The sequence below is a fragment of the Phoxinus phoxinus genome (genome assembly GCF_949152265.1).
Source record: "Phoxinus phoxinus genome assembly, chromosome: 17".
Taxonomy (NCBI): Eukaryota; Metazoa; Chordata; class Actinopteri; order Cypriniformes; family Leuciscidae; genus Phoxinus; species Phoxinus phoxinus.
This window is the reverse complement of record NC_136892.1, coordinates 8,630,772-8,648,579: the sequence shown is the minus strand read 5'-3', so window position 1 is coordinate 8,648,579 and position 17,808 is coordinate 8,630,772. Positions and strand designations below refer to the sequence as shown.

Sequence of the window (17,808 nt, the reverse complement as noted above, 5' to 3'; positions counted from 1 at the left end):
TGAACAATGTACCAACATAAATAATAATAATAATAAAATATAATATTTTGGGGTGTTTATTTTCATAACCTACAGACTAGAACGTCATCATCAGAGGTTACTTAGGCCTAAGCCAAATTCTAGTCCTGTTTGCTGCACGTGTTCACAACCGGTCAAACAAAGAGGTTTTCTGGGAACGTTCCCTGCAGGTTATTTTGGAGTTTAATTTTATAACCATGTAAACTAATTAAAACGTTGCAGATGATAAACTATATTATGCTCGGACACACTCGGTCTCTCTCGCAAACTGTCGAGTGCGCTCTCGGACACACTCGGTCTCTCGCGCGCGCTGATGACGTTCGCTTCGCTTTTGTCCAGTCCGGCGCCTCGAAACACACACACACACACCAGAGAAAAAAGTTTGCAGTTCTATGGCGGAGAGAGAGCCCGATCGGATGAAAACCGCTTCAGTGAACTCAATTAGCTATGGTAACGGCACATTTTATTGTCAGTAACGGAGGAAACAGTAATTAGTTAGATTACTCGTTACTGAAAAAACATAACTCCGTTAGTAACGCCGTTTATTAGGGCTGGGCGATTTTGCCCAAAAAAAAAAAATCTTCGATTTTTAAAGAAAAATTCGAGATTTGATTTTCGATTTTTTTTTTTTTTTTTTTTTTTTAATGCACTTAAAAAATGACTGCAGACATCAGATATAGTGTCAAAAGTGTATGGAGCTAAAAGAGTCTCAATAAAGATAAATGCACACACTACATTCACATATGCACACACAGGATTCATACATGCACACACATGATTCATAAATACACACACAGGATACACAAATGCGCACAAAATTCACAAATGCACACACAAAATTTAAAAAGCACAGAAGATTCACAAATGCATACAAAATTCACAAATTCACACAAAATTCATAAATACACACAATTCAGAAATACAAACAAAATTTTCAAATGCACTCAAGATTCAGAAATGCACAAGGCAAGATTCAGACGTGTATTTCTGATGCACACACAAATATATATTGATTTACAAACTGCTTGCGGTCTGTGAACTTCACTGCATTTGTGTGTGAATTTTGAGACTCCCTTGACTTGGCTCGACACACAAATGCCTTTTTTTAAACAGGGAATGATCAGCAACCAATCAGATATCTCCCTTGGTTTAGCCAATCACAAGAATGCACCCCACGTGGGGGATTGTTTACTCTTAAGCCAATCACATGAATGCGTTCACACAGCGCGATATGCATGTGGCGCGGGCGCGGTGAAGTTCTGTCTGTCGGTTGGTTGAGACATAGACATCATATAGATAGACGCCCTATCGACCGCTACTGTATGGGAAGCCAAACAAACCAAAAGTGGGACGAGACAGCGGGGGTTTACAGAGCTCGCGCCGCGCTGACATGTCATCTGCGCGGTTCAATGGTCCGAGCCGCGCGGCCGACTCGTCAGCGCAGCGCGGACGTGTTTCCTAGCGACAACCAATGGGCAGCGCGGCGCGAACAATCCTCACCAATCCTCACCGGCAGAGCGGCAGAGTTGCGAAATTGCAGGCACGACTCGAAATGGCTGTTATTTCATATAGCATATTTTAAACTAATCGGTTAACCGGTTTCAACCGGCTAATGAGACTCGGTGGTCGGTCAATAATTTTTTTAGTTTTCGCCATCCCTAGTCATCATAATCATATGAAATAAACAAAATGATAAAACTTGAATATATTTTGTATTAAATCTTCTAAACAGATTAGAGAGTCAAGTCAAGTCAAGTCATCTTTATTTATATAGCGCTTTTTACAATACAGATTGTATCAAAGCAGCTTCACAGTGATAACATGAAAATAATACAAAAAAACAATTTCATCATCATCCACCTTTAAGGCAGATCTATAATATTGTTGAATATTAAATGTCCCCAACTAAGCAAGCCAGAAGGTAAGGCAACAGCGGCAAGGAACCAAAACTCCATCAGGTGACAGAATGGAGAAAAAAACCTTGGGAGAACCCAGGCTCAGTCGGGGGCCAGTTCTCCTCTGGCCAATGAGTGAACAGTGTATGAAGTTCAGAATGAATCAGAGTATTTGTCCAGTTCCGGTTGGTTGAAGTCGGAGTGGAGAGGAGGAGAGACTGGTTGACACTTCAGGTCAGCGGCGTCGTCGTCGTGTCCTGGCGCTGGTCCTTCATCAGATCTGGATACGGCCTGGTTCCGGTGGACAGCAGTAAACCTCGGGATAGACAGAGAGACTAATATTAGCGTAGACGCCATCCTTATTATGATGTACCAAGTACATCAGGATTTACGGGAAGTGTTCCCGGTCCCGGCTGTTCTAAACTATGCAGCCTAATTATATAAGTCTATAATGTGTTATGTGTATGCTAGGCCGAAGAGATGTGTTTTTAGTCTAGATTTGAACTGACAGAGTGTGTCTGCTTCCCGGACAATGGTAGGAAGACTGTTCCAAAGTTTTGGTGCTAAGTAGGAAAAGGATCTACCGCCAGCAGTCGATTTTGATATTCTAGGTATTATTAACTGGCCGGAATTTTGAGATCGCAGTAGACGTGAAGGACTATAATAAGTTAAGAGCTCGCTCAAGTACTGCGGAGCTAAACCATTTAGTGCTTTGTAAGTGATCAGCAATATTTTAAAATTTATACGATGTTTAATAGGCAGCCAATGCAGTGTTGACAGAACGGGGCTAATATGGTCATACTTCCTGGTTCTAGTAAGAACTCGAGCTGCTGCGTTTTGAACTAGCTGTAGTTTGTTTATTAAGCGTGCAGGGCAACCACCCAGTAGAGCATTACAATAATCTAGCCTTGAGGTCATAAACGCATGAACTAATTGTTCTGCATTATTCATTGAGAGCATATGACGTAATTTAGATATATTTTTAAGATGGAAGAAAGCGGTTTTACAGATACTAGACACATGACTTTCAAATGAAAGATTGGTATCAAAGAGCACACCCAGGTTCCTAACCGACGACGAAGACTTAACAGAGCAGCCATCAAGTGTTAGACAGTACTCTAGGTTATTACGTGTGGAAGTTTTTTGTCCAATAATTAGAATCTCTGTTTTTTCTGAATTTAGTAGTAGGAAATTACTAGTCATCCAATTTTTTATATCAGCTATGCATTCCGTTAATTTTGTGAATTGGTAGGTTTCGTTAGGTTTTGAAGAAATATACAGCTGAGTATCGTCGGCATAACAGTGAAAGCTAATTCCATGTTTCCTAATGATATCTCCTAATGGTAGCATATACAGAGTGAACAGCAGCGGTCCTAGTACTGAGCCTTGTGGTACGCCATACTGAACTTGTGATTGATAAGACATCTCTTCATTTACTGCTACAAACTGATAACGGTCAGATAAGTATGATTTAAACCATGCTAGTGCAATTCCACTAATGCCAACATAATGTTCGAGTCTATTTAAAAGGATGTTGTGGTCAATGGTGTCAAATGCAGCACTAAGATCCAGTAATACTAATAGAGAGATACAACCACGATCGGATGATAAGAGCAAATCATTTGTGACTCTAACGAGAGCTGTCTCGGTACTATGGTACGGTCTAAATCCGGACTGAAAATCCTCGCAGATATCATTTCTTTCAAGAAAGGAACACAGTTGTGAGGATACTGCTTTTTCTAATATCTTTGACAGAAATGGCAGATTAGAGATCGGCCTGTAATTGACTAGTTTTGTAGGATCAAGTTGCTGTTTTTTAACAAGCGGTTTAATCATAGCTAGCTTAAAGGTTTTTGGTACGTATCCTAGAGACAAAGATGAATTAATGATATTAAGAAGAGGATCTATGACATCTGGAAGCATCTCTTTCAGCAGCTTAGTCGGTATAGGGTCTAACATGCACGTTGTGGATTTAGATGATTTGACGAGTTTGCAAAATTCTTCCTCTCCTATAGCAATGAATGAATCAAATTTTCCCTCAGGGAGACTACAATGCACTTCCTGATGCGATACTGTATTAGACGGTTGCATAGTTATAATTTTGTCCCTGATATTATCGATCTTATAAGTGAAGAAGTTCATAAAGTCATTACTGCTGTGTTTCTTGGAAGCTTCTGGGCTTGAAGCTTTCTTTTTCGTTAGTTTAGCCACTGTTTCAAATAAATACCTAGGATTATGTTTATTTTCTTCTAATAGGGTTGAAAAATAAGCAGATCTAGCAGCTTTTAAAGCCTCTCTGTAAGCAATCGAGCTCTCCTTCCATGAAATCCGAAACACCTCTAGTTTTGTTTTCTTCCAGTTGCGCTCCATTTTTCTGGCTGCTCTCTTAAGGGCCTGAGTGTGCTCGTTGTGCCACGGCGTTGGACTATGTTCTTTAATCTTCTTTAAGCGCAGCGGAGCAACTGTGTCTAAAGTGCTGGAAAAGAGAGAGTTAAAAGTTTCTGTTGCAATATCAAGTTCTTCTAAGCTATCCGGGATGCTGAGATGATGAAACTGATTAGGAAGATTATTGATAAAGCAATCTTTAGTAGCAGAAGTAATCGGTCTAACATATTTATAACACGGAGTCGGCTTTGCAGCCTTGGCTAAATGTAATTTACACGAGACTAGATAATGATCTGAGATGTCATCGCTCTGCTGCAGTATTTCAACGGCATCAACATCTATTCCATGTGATAGTATTAGATCTAGAGTATGATTACGACAATGAGTCGGTCCTGACACGTGTTGTCTAACTCCAATTGAGTTTATAATGTCTTTAAATGCCAATCCCAATGCATCTTTTTCATTATCTATGTGTATATTAAAGTCACCAACAATTAGTACTTTATCTGCATCCAATACTAATTCTGATAGAAAGTCCGCAAATTCTTTGATAAAGTCTGTATGGTGCCCTGGTGGCCTGTATACAGTAGCCAGCAGAATTTTCAAACGTGATTTATCGTTTACACTATATATTTTTACATTAAGCACCAACACTTCAAAATAATTATATTTACAACTAGATTTCTTAGTGGTTTTGAAAATATTACTATAAATTACAGCAACACCTCCTCCTTTGCGTTTCAGACGAGGTTCATGTTTATAACCGTAATCTTGTGGGGTTTACTCATTTAAAGCAATGTAATCGTTTGGTTTTAGCCAGGTTTCTGTTAAACACAGCACATCTAGGTTATAATCTGTAATCATATCATTAACTATTAGCGCTTTTGAAGTAAGAGATCGAATATTCAGCAACCCAAGCTTTATCATTTGCTCATTTGTATTATATCTATTTTTTATTTGTTGAAGATCAATTAAATTTTTAACCTTAGATGGGTTTGAACGTATTTTTGATTTCCAAGTTCGGGGAACAGACACAGTCTCTATATGATGATATCTAGGTGAAAGAGGCTCTATGTGATGGGATTTATCTGACCTTGGTGACGTGAGGCCGCTAGCAGACGGTCGTTTAAGCCAGTCTGTCTGCTTCCTGACCTGAGGCCCAGATTGTCATGTTTTATCTCTAAGACTATGAGCCAAATTACTAGAGAGAAGAGCAGCACCATCCCAGGAGGGATGAATACCATCTCTTTTCAACAGGTCAGGTTTGCCCCAAAAACTTTTCCAATTGTCTATGAATTCTATATTATTTCGTGGACACCACCCAGACAGCCAGCCATTGAGTGAACACAATCTACTAACTATCTCATCACTCCGGCGAACAGGAAGGGGGCCAGAGCAAATTACAGTGCTTGACATCGTACTTGCAAGTTCACACACCTCTTTAATATTAATTTTGGTGATCTCCGACTGGCGGAGTCGAACATCATTAGTGCCGACGTGAATAATAATCTTAGAGAATTTACGTTTAGCATTAGCCAGCACTTTCAAATTTGCTTTGATGTCAGGCGCTCTGGCTCACGGCAAACATGTGACTATGGTGGCTGGTGTCTCTATTTTCACGTTCCGTGTAATAGAATCGCCAATAACTAGGGCACAATCAGAATAATTCTCAGTGGGTGTTTCACTGAGCGGGGCAAATCGATTTGTTATCGGAACGGAAAAGTGGTTTTTTGATCCGCGACTAGAGCGATCCCTCACTGTCACCCATCTGCCCTGCTGCATGGGCTCTACTTCAGCCGGAACCGACTCATGTAAAGAGTTCACTAGGCTAGGCGCATCCAAAATAGTATCTAAAGCTCTAGCACTCTTCTTACTATTCTCGATTAAAGTTTGGATGCGTGTCTCTAGTTCTGAAATCTTCTCCGTCAGCCTGACTGTCTCCTTGCATTTATCACATATAAATCCTATATTGCCGACAGAGAAGGCTATGGTAAACATGTGACATGAAGTGCAGGTGACAATAACAGGAGAAGACATTACTCACCGTGTTTGTTGACTGATTCTTACTCACCTGGGCTTTTATGAACTCAAAGGCGCGGGCGCGCGAGAGAAAAATAAATAACTGAGCGCACGGGTGGTGCGTTAAAAGGCTAGCGAGTTAGCGTGTTGTGCTGACAATAACGGAAGCTAGCAATGTCAGGTTAATCTGAGATGTTGAGTAAGCTGTATTTAGTAGTATAAACAACTAGAATTTATAATCATGTTTCTGTAAACAGAAAAGCCAAACACATTTAAACAGCAGCTTTACTGCCTCTGTCAGCGTCGCCGCTCCCACCACGCACATCAAGAGCTGAGGGAGCACCAAAAAAATAGCCTAATGAAAAATCAATAATTCTAATGCCGATATTATTTCAGTATAGAAATACAGACATCCCAAGTCTCCCGGAAGTTCCGGGAGTCTCCCGCATATTGATAGCGGCTGATGCCCGCGAATTAGTTAAAATCTCCGGAATCTAGAGCGAGCGCGCCCCCGAGACAGAGACTGTGCTCCAAACCGCGCAGCGCGTGCACGGCAGAGAGAGCGCATATAATATCTCCCGCTGGTGCTACTGTGCTACTACCCTTCACATCGCATGTTCCGGCGATGTGACTATCGCTCACTCGCACATCGCGATGTCGATGTTAAAACCGAATATCGTTCAGCCCTAACTTCCAGTTTGCTAGCATCAATGTAGGTTGTACGGAACCTCGGGTCTAAAAGTCCTCTTTCTCCAAATCACAGTATTTACTTTCGAGGTAACGCATGATGTTAGCTTTGATTGTTTTTGTTAGCTCCAAATCTTCCTCCTCTGGCAGGAGGAGACTTGTTTTAAACAAATGCAGCACTGGTTTGATGCTTGACACACTGACATATGATTCCCCTGACAGTGCATCAGTGAAGTCCTGGAGAGGTTTCATTGCTTTGTTGGTGGCTTCTAATACTTCCAAATCTTGCCACGTTGGAACAAGATGACGCGTTTTCTTGTCCGCACCCAGGACATGAGTTATTGCCTTCTCTTGCTCAAGAAAGCGCTCAATCATCTTTTGATGAGACCCCCAACATGTTGGGGATTCTGAGATCAAAAGATGCTGGGGAAGTCCAAGCTCAGCCTGCACCTCTGTCATGTCTCGCCTTTTTTTCCAACTGTAGTAGAAGGCTGATACAGCTTTTTTGCAGACCCCTATGGCCTGATCGATCCTTGGATCCTTCACACCATTCTCTGTAATAAATGTGAAAAGATATTTCGTATATTTTTTGTCACTCCAAACTGTATATTTGATTACGTGAGTTTTCAAAATTGTTTTGTACTTTAATCACAATTTTAATAGCTGTAACACAGTTTAATACATAATGTATAATGAATGCAGATTAAGGAAAAGTCAGGTTTATTTATGTAAATAAAATAAACTGTAAATATGAATTTATGTCTGTGTGTAAACCAGTTGAAATATATACCATGTTCTGGCTATTAAATTATGAGCAAACAGTACTTTACAATGTGCAAGTATGTGCACCTATTTATTCTTACACCAACTCTTCCCTATAGCGTTGTGGAGTCTGTGGCCAAAACACTGCAAGCTGGGCCAGTTGTTGTCCTTAAGGGCTTTTATGATGTTGGTGCCACTATCAGTTGTCATGCAGACGAGTCGTTCCTCCGAAAGTCCCCAGGGGCTGAGAGCGTCTTTTAAGCCATGGGCAATTATCTCACCAGTGTGGTTGTCTGGGAAATACTCTGTCTGAAGGCAGATGCTGCGCAGAGTCCAACTAATGTTGATGTAGTGAACTCAGACTCAGATATGGCTGCATCGTCCGGCTGGACCACAGGTCCGTTGTGGCTGAGTAAAACAGCATCTCCTCCAGCTCACTGCGGATCTTTTCCCGAGTTGTATTGTACAGGTGAGGCAGGGCTACATCGGCGAAATACTTGCGACTGGGGACAACGTACCTCGCATCTAATACTTTCAGCATGTGATTAAAGCCTCGCTTTTCGACAGAATAAATTGGCAGCATGTCTGTGGCAATATAAAACGTGATCGCCTCTGTAATCGCTTTCCATCGCGCTCTGTTCTTATCATAAGGCACACAGTTTGTAAAGCTTTTAGGAAGTGTAGTTTGCTTTTTAGCAGGTGTGCTAGAGGAGCCGTTTTCGCTACGGAGCTGGCTGCACTTCTCCCATTCTTCGCGATGTTTATTCCTCAGGTGCTGGAACAGATTTGTTGTACTGCTGCTTCCAGTAGCAACAGCCTTGAAACGTATTTTGCAGCAAGGCTTCGTCTGTGTTTTGTCTGCTGCATCAAAACCAAACCAGTTCCAAATTACAGAATTACCTGTGCCTTCTTTGGAAGTAACATTAGTTCTCTGCTACACGCTGCCATGTTGTTTTGACTGTGTTACGTGGGGCGGGGGCTGGCTCATATCGCGCTACGGTAACGCACAAGGACGAAACGCGGAAAAGTCCGAATAAACTATTGTGGCAAAAAAACTCGAGTTTGCAAAATAAAAATAGTTTTAAACTACAAAATCGATTTTTTGCCCAGCCCTACTGTTTATTTATAACGCTGTTATTCCCATCACTGGTCAAAAATACAGTGCATGTATAAATAATTAAAAGAATAATTTGTTTTTTAATTCTGATAAACATTAAGATCAAATATGCCATTCTCATTAATAATAAACCCTTAAACTACATGGAATCATTACTGAGAAGTTACAAAAAACAAAACAAAAATCAATAAATAGATATATTTGTTGTGGATGCAATGGCAAACACTTTTCCTCTGGCATGCTGTGTGTTAATGTTTTATCTAAAGAGATAATTGCTTATCACGATAATAGCAGATTGTCTGCGAAAAAAGTTTTGTTAATGCACAACCAGGTCTATTACCGTTAAAAATATAAATCAATTAAAAATACTATTTGGCCAGTGGAAAAGATTGAGAAAAACTTTCTCTGAAATGTATTTTACACTATTTGATTTATTTATTCAAAAATAATTTTTATATATTTTTTTAATGTAATGTGACGGCACATCCTTATTTAATATTTTCCTAATGTCTTGTACGGTTAATAAACATGTTATCACGTGGATGAATAATCATATGCAAATGATATGCAGATGAGGATATGCGTAGTAAAACTAAGGAGACGCATGTGCGCACAATTTTCCGCTGACTGGGATGTATAAAGTGAATTATGCGCAGGTTCTGGCATACGCACGGTTTTATAAGTCTGATTTTTATTTTTTGCATACGCCATTTTTTGCTTGCACACTTTTAGTAAGGATCCTTTGCACAGTTTTATAAATGAGACCCCAGATATGATTAAGACCCGGAGTCAGAAGTCCAGTCAATTTAAGACAAGAGTCAGAATTATAATAAATTAAAGAGAATTTTTACTGTAGATAGTTTGCAGTTTCAGGCAGAAGTCAGCTTCAAGACTCACAGAGAGTTTGTAGGCCGCCTTGCTTACAGTTACAAAGATCACAGCAATTATACCATACACCAAGGTCTAAGCTATGTCCTTGCTTCAGGTTAAATAATTCTCATTAGCTAAGAAATAGATAAGCATAGTCATTTTCCACACATATACAGATAGACTGAAGCATATCTCCATCAATTAGGCAGCTGACACTCGGAGGGGACCCTGAAGTTAGGCATGTCGTGACCTTCCAGGTCGCAGATTTGGGCTGCTGGGCGCCAACATGTCGAAGAAAACAAGTCCGTGGGGGTTAAAGGCAGGGTAGGCTGTTTTTTTTTTCTAAAAAAAACTTTTTCCCAAATTTGTTTAAACTGTCTTTATATACCAATACATAATTAAAATGTAAGTACTCTGAAAAAGAGAGTATAAAAATCGAGTGTCTGTAGTCCTCTCAGGGCTGCAATAAACACAGCTACTTATTCCATTCACTCCCACCCCCTCCCTTCGGGGCTCCTTCCAAAGCCACGCCCCCAAAACACATGAACCGTCCGCTCAGCTGGAGGACGCGTTTACCAGCGCCGAGCGGAGAGGAGCGCAGTGCATGTAGTGACATCATATCAGAATCACATGTAATAAAATACCTAACTTTATCATTATGAATATAAACAACTAACATGGCTGTTAGTACTCGCTATCAAGCTACAGTTGGTACTCAACCAGAATAATACTTTTACCGCCGCCGTTCCCTTGGCGGTAAAATTGCGAAAATAAATTTAGGCCTAATGTATTTAATAAATAATGAAAACATTTCAACACAAAACATTGCAATAGAAAAATATTAGGCTACATCAATGAGGCTTTGCAAGAGCATAAGACGTAATCTCAACAGCGTTTTGATGATATCTCTGTGGTCAACACAACAGCATGAGCCTCACGGAGCTTCAAGCGATCCGAGATCGAATCTCATTGTAGCCTACATGCTTTTGGCCAATTGCGTTTATTTTTTACCATTCTTTATGCTTAGATAGGTAACTGTTTATTAAAGTCAAGCGTTTTGTTTAACTCTCTGTGGTCGGCAAACGCGCCGGTGCATTTTGCTCGGGGTTTTTTTTACATAGCAGCAAAATAGACTTAAAATACAAATTTTTGTCATACAGACTATGGATGCTCATTTCGGTTAATTTTCCCGACCGACAACCGCCGCTCGTTATCTGATTATTAACCGTTAACTGATAAGATTATAATATTGAATTGGCATTAAATAAATAAAAAATTAACGAGTGTCTGTGACCCGTTAAAAATACAAAAAAAAAATGGATCACGGGTTTATGTTAAGGAGCAAACAGCAGCAGAACAGATCAACAAAAGAACCTGGATCCACATCAAATGATCACGCACCTGCAGCATTTCTTACAGTGACAACAGAGAAAAACAGAATTAAATTATATATATATATATATATATATATATATATATATAAAACTAAAATAGGCCTACACTAAATATATTTTTTAAACTTAAATAATTAACAAATTAAGATGACAAGAAGAAAACACTGAATCAGGTTGAACCTTGAAGAAAAAAAACAGGGTTTTTCCTCATCAGACTAGGCTACGTTTTTTCGTCAAATAAAAACAGCAGGCCTACCTCAATCCACAGCTTGTCTAGTTCTTCTTTTTTTTAAGTAACATGTCTACATGATGTGGGGTTAGTCTGGGTCTCCGATGGCACAGATGTCCCGGGAATACAGAGATAACGTATCGCTAGAGTGGGCAACTTCGGAAAGCACCTTTCATTTGCTTGTGGATGTTTGCTTTGCAAGTGATAGCCTATTGCATTGTACTCGCACTACTGCTTTATTTTAATAACGCGTAGCATGTTTTGCAAGTAACTTCGTCGCCCTTTCTGTCGAAATGGTCCCACACAGTAGGCTGCTTCTTTTCGCTCGCTTCATTTAGCTTGCTCAGCGAAATATGTCTTTAGGCGCATGCGGTTGTGCGTGCCGACGCACCACGTGAGTTAACAAATATAGGCTATATACTTTTTTTTTTTTTTTTTAACCATGCAGCAAAAAAAAAAAAAAAAAAAAGCTACAAATATATAATTATGAGTGAGCGATAGTCACATCGCCGAAACATGAGGCACGCACGTGGTCTTTTGCTATCTCTCCCTCTCTGCCGTGCACTCGCTGCTCGGTTTGGAGCACAGTCTCTGTCTCGCGGGTGCGCTCGCTCTAGATTCCAGAGATTTTAACTAATTTGCGGGCATCAGTGAGCCGCTATAAATATGCGGGAGATTGGGATGCCTGTATTTCTACAATGAAAATATATCGGCATATATGGTGTAAAGCTGCTGTTTAAATGTGTTCGGCTTTTCTGTTTACAGAAACATGTACTCTAATCTGTTTAGAAGATTTAATACAAAATCTATTCAAGTTTTATTTCATTTTGTTTATTTTATATGATTATGATGACCAACACTGTTTCACTTTGGCTAAGAAAAGTTGATTTAAAAGATTGTGAACCAAAATGCTTATAAGTTGTTTTATAAAAAATATATTTATTTTAAGTTATATTGTTGTAAACCAATCAGGGGGGTTGGTGTAAAGCTGCTGTTTTATTTAACCCTCTGGGGACCGCAAACGCGCCGGCTCGTTTTTTTTTTTTTTACATAGCAGCAGGGGCGGTGCTAGGGGTGGGCTAAGGGGGCTTAAGCCCCGAATGTTTTGTCAAAAGCCCCGAATCTTTTAAAGGAGTCATAACCTAGTATTACCTTGGATACCCACGCTCTATTATAGTCTTTCAGGCCCTTCTAGAAAAGAAAAGTGGAAAAAAAATAAACACAGAGCTCCTCTGACCCTTATTTCTAAAGGCATTATTGTCTCGCGAGATCTGATGCGATATTTTGGCTGTCGTGGACGGTCATTTTAATAATGCAAATGAGGGGCGCGTTGATTGGTGGCAGGAAGGAGGGGGGTTGACACCGCCAGTAACTTCATCAGCATGTCATTCCAAAATGACATCATGGCGCAAGTTGTGAATGAACCCGACCTGGCCGCGACCTACGGGATTCAACCGTAAATGCGCGAGCCAGACTCTGAACCTGAGCTGGAAATGGAAGATGTAGAGTCGATGGAAGGACGTCTACATCAAGATGTCTCTGAATGGTAAAGACAATCATTTTGACTGAGACATACATTATACCTTTTATTTAATGTAGATTACATTAACGGAGATGTAGTCTACTTTTTTTTTTCAGCTTACAGTGGTTATTGAGATCAACGTTTGCTATCATGTGGTGTTTTTGCCTTGTTTCACGTTGTGGTTTTTTAGACATTAAAATTTGTGAACGATTCCGGCGTAAAATGATTAGCACAGACACCTAACGTTAAGCCAGTGGGAAGGGTTGTAGGAACCGCGTCATTAAAAACGAATTTAATCCACTGGTCCCTGACAGCTTGGTCCGTTCTCGGGAGAGAAAACACATTTAAGTTACATGTTGATTCTGGCAGTCAACAACAGAGTAACTCACGTGTGCACTACGTTTCTGCATCTTTCGCGACTGGATATGAGAGGGGGAGAGGGGCAGGGCGGGCTTCCTGCAGCATAGGTCTGCGTTGTCCATATATGGTATATCCGGCCCCGTCTTGACGTCAAGACGGGGGAGAAATTAAAATCTCGTGTTTGAGTGCGCGTGCACGTGGGCTGGTTTACGAACCCTGGGGTAAACAAACGCTTCACTTTTAAATATCGGCTTCCCGGCCAGTGTATACTCGTTAGGCAATCATAACATACATTGATTCTCGTGGAAAAGTGAAAATTACAGGTCATGACTCCTTTAAGTTTTTTTAAATAACTTCAACTTTGTTTAATTTCCTCTCAGTCTTTATGACTGGAGCGGCAAAAAATGAAACACAAGCTCTATTACCGTGCGTGGTGGCGGACTCAGCTTGTTTGCCAACTGCCAATAAAAACTAACGAAGAATAAATCTTCTTCTTCGTCGTTGTCATCAGGGGCTGGCGGGCTATTGTATGTTACACCGGCGTCGTAGCGAGCTTACTGGCTAACCGGCTGAAGTTAATATGGACATAAAGTTTTTTAAATGGAACACTAACAGTAAACCTCACCGGCAGGAGAGAGATTCAGAAGCAGCGTCGGACGAACCGCGGACAAGTGTATGCTGCGTTCACATCAAACGCGAATAGAGCATCTGGCGCGAGTGATTTCAATGTTTAAGTCAATGTGAAGACGCGTTTACGCGCGTCTGGAGGTCCTGCGGCGCCAATGAGGTGTTTACTTAGCGCGGCGAATTCACCTCATTCGCGTGTCCATTTTATTTATTTATTCTTTATTGAGTAGGCCTAACGATCATCATTTTCCCAGGTAGTGTATAGATTTTTAGGCGTTCTATTATCTCAAACAGCCTGAAAAATAGTGCATTTACCTGACGTAAATGGGAAAAAAATCTCTCCGGGGGAGTATGCCCCCGGACCACCCTAGGTTTGGGCTAAGCCCCGGATGTTTACATCATCTGGCTCCGCCCCTGCATAGCAGCAAAATAGACATAAAATACTCTGTAGTTTTTGGTCATACAGACTTAAGAAATATGAAAAAGCTAGCTGTTAAATGTCTACTTTTTTATGTGTCCACTTACAATTGAAATAAAACATTGTGCTTTTGTAAAATAAAGAAAATAAACAGCGTGTGCTTTCTGCCTCTCCGTCTCCGTGAAAAATTTTTCTGGTGCACGTCTGTAAACTTAAACAAAACTCAGCGAATACTATTCACCCAGGCATGAGCAATATATATTTATAATCATTTAAGTGTGTACTTTTAAATTATTCTCATTTCAGCTCATTATAGGTCGTTATCTTTTAATGTGACCACGCCCACGGAGAGCGCACGCTATTCAAATGCAAATGATCTGAGGCAATACATGCAAAACATGCATTGATAAAACACATCAAGTTTAATCAGATGAATGTACTTAGGGTTTCCGCGGGGTCTTAAAAAGTCTAAAATTCTGAACTTTAAATTTAAGGCCTTAAAATGTCTTAAAAATGGCCAGATTTTCATCCGAGGTCTTAAATTTAATTTAGTCAGGTCTAAAAAGGTTTTACCCTCGTTCATTTCCAGAAACGCTGGCTGCAGAAAGTTATTACAAAGTAGTAAAAAAGTATCGAGCCGTAGCCTAAAGCGGAGCTCTACAGGGTCTCCAACACACCTTTCAGCTGCCAGTAGCTCGTGGCCTGATTGGAGGTAGCTCGCCAAGGGGCCGTTCACATATTGCATGAAGTCTATTTTAAAGAATGTTGTGGTCAATAGTATCAAATGCTGCACTAATATCCACTAAAACTAATAGAGATATAAAACCACCATCAGATGATAAGAGCAAATAATTTGACTCTGAGAGTTGTCCTAGTACTATGGTGCGGTCTAAATCCTGACTGAAAATCCTTGCAGATACAATTTATTTCTAAAAAGGAACATAGTTGTGAGGATACTGCCTTTTTATAGTATCTTTGACAGAAAAGGTAGATTTGAGATCGGCCTATAATAAACTGTAGGATCAAGTTGCGTTTTTTTAACAAGCGGTTTAATTATAGCCAGCTTAAAAGTTTTTGGTACGTATCCTAATGACAGATGAATTAATGATATTAAGAAGAGTCTATGACCTCTGGAAGCATCTCTTTCAATAGCTTAGTCTGTATAGGGTCTAACATACATGTTGTTGATTTAACGAGTTAAGACAATTCTTGCTGAGAGCGATTATAACTGTGATGAGCATCTGCTAAATAAGCAACAGCGACCACAATTCACACCTTCAGTCAGTGAAGGCGCTCCCACAGCTGTTCATGAGTTTAAATGCTATATATTTCCATCTTCCCACAGGAGAAGCAGCAGAAAGCAGGAGGAATTACTACAGGAGAAACTACTCGCATACTATTGTAAAGATGGAGTTTCAGGAAGAACCCTACAGAATAAAAGATGAAGATACAGAGAAACTAATAGGTTGGTGTTTTTTACTTCATTCTCTTTAATGACTGACTAGGAACATTGAGATGAAAATTGACAAATAACAATATGTGTAAAACTAGATATTATATATATAGTATACTCAATAATATACCCCATAGTAAATTGTATTTTGCTAATTGTGGGCTCCCTGATTTTGTTTCTAATTTGTACATCTTCAATTGAACCATGGAAATGTAATGTTGATTTTAGACCCGGTGGAAGTGACTAAAGACAAACAGCATTTCACAAATGAAGATGGAAACATTATTTCACAGACTGAAAAGAATTTCACCGATGGAAAATCTGGAGTCAAGGAATCTTTCACCTGCTCTGAGTGTGGAAAGAGTTACACGCATAAATCGGCACTTAACAGACACATGAGAATTCACACTGGAGAAAAACCATTCACCTGCACTCAGTGTGGAAAAAGTTTCATTCGCAAAGAGGATGTAAATGTGCACATGAGAATTCACACTGGAGAAAAACCGTTCACCTGCAATCAGTGTGGAAAGAGTTTCTCTCACATAGGCTCTTTCAAAGATCATCTGCGTTTTCACTCTGGAGTGAGATCATTCAGCTGTGATCAGTGTGATAAAACATTTGTTGTGGCATCAAGCTTAAGAGCACACCAGACAGTTCATACTGGCGTGAAGCCTTATATATGCTTTGATTGTGGGAAGACCTTTACTAGATTGCGCATCTTAAAAACACACCAGAGGATTCATACTGGAGAGAAACCTTACAAGTGCTCACACTGTGAGAAGAGTTTCACTCGGTCAGAATACTTGAAAGATCATGAGAGAGTTCATACTGGAGAAAAGCTGCACCAGTGCTCTTCATGTAGGAAGAGTTTCGCCAATTTTTCTAATATGCGGACTCATATGAAAAAGCATTGCCCAAAAGTGTCTAAGTCAGGGATGGGCAACATCGATCCTGGAGTGCCACTGTCCTGAAGAGTTTATCTCCAACCCTGATAAAAAATCATCTGCCTATAGCTTTCTAGTCATCCTGAAGACCCTGATTAGCTTGTTCAGGTGTGTTTCCAGATCCAGATCAGATGGTGGAGCTGCGCCTAGACATGACCACAATGCATGTAGTCAGCTGGATCCGGGCCATATCCAGATCAGATGGTGAACCTGCACGTAGACACGACCACAAAGCTTCCCTGAAGTGTCAGCAGAGATTGTGTCTACTAGGCTCTCCCCTGTGAAGGCCTCATCGACATGACAGCCATGAGCACTGATCCTCAACAAACCCCTCTCCATACCCGCGTGATGACTCCAGTCTTCAACCAGATGGAACTGGATAATATTCTGAATGTTCCAATCCAATCTGACTTTTGACCTAAAATGCTGCCTGAACTGATCTGGACGATGACCACAGTTTTGTCCAAAGCTGCTATATATATATATATATATATATATATATATATATATATATAATTAATAACCTTTTACAACAAAAATGAACCATCACTGAACTTACTTAAGCTAGACTGTGACCCTATTTTCTTCTAGAAACAAACTTTGTTGCATTATTTTCCTGTTATCTCTGTAAAGCTGCTTTGAAATAATCTGTATTGTAAAAAGCGTTATATAAATAAACTGAAGTTGCCCATCCCTGGTTTAAAGTTCATGTTTTGATCCATAATTTTTAGGTAAATAGTTTGATTTTCTCAGGGTTGGTACGCAATATGGACAAGTATGGTGAAGGGATGGATTATGGAATCCACTTTAATGCCGTGTCAATATCCTTTGATTGTTTGTAATCACGTTATTAATCAATATGTATCCTACTAAATATTAAATAATTTGAATGACTTCTTCAAGCTTATGAGATTTACTAGTTATAGAATTACATGTCTGTTCACTGAAACATTCTCTTTGTTTGTAAGTGAAGCACCTAACACCTGTTAAAACATATATTTACTTTCTAGTTGACCCTGACAGCTGTAGCGTTTGAGGGCGAACCAAACACAAATGAATCTTCCAGGTGATTCATTCAAACATAATTCCACACAGAACTCACCAATCC

General features: G+C 40.0%; 1 long non-coding RNA gene across 1 annotated transcript in view; it reads left to right on the top strand.

Annotated features, from left to right (window-relative positions):
- The window catches only part of LOC306984090, a 42,782-nt gene extending 25,569 nt beyond the window's left edge, over positions 1-17,213 (top strand). The window contains exons 2-3 of the long non-coding RNA XR_013794483.1: positions 15,649-15,768; positions 15,985-17,213. This is a non-coding gene — a long non-coding RNA (uncharacterized lncRNA). The remainder of the gene's footprint in view (positions 1-15,648; positions 15,769-15,984) is intronic.
- Positions 17,214-17,808: the final 595 nt, after the last annotated feature.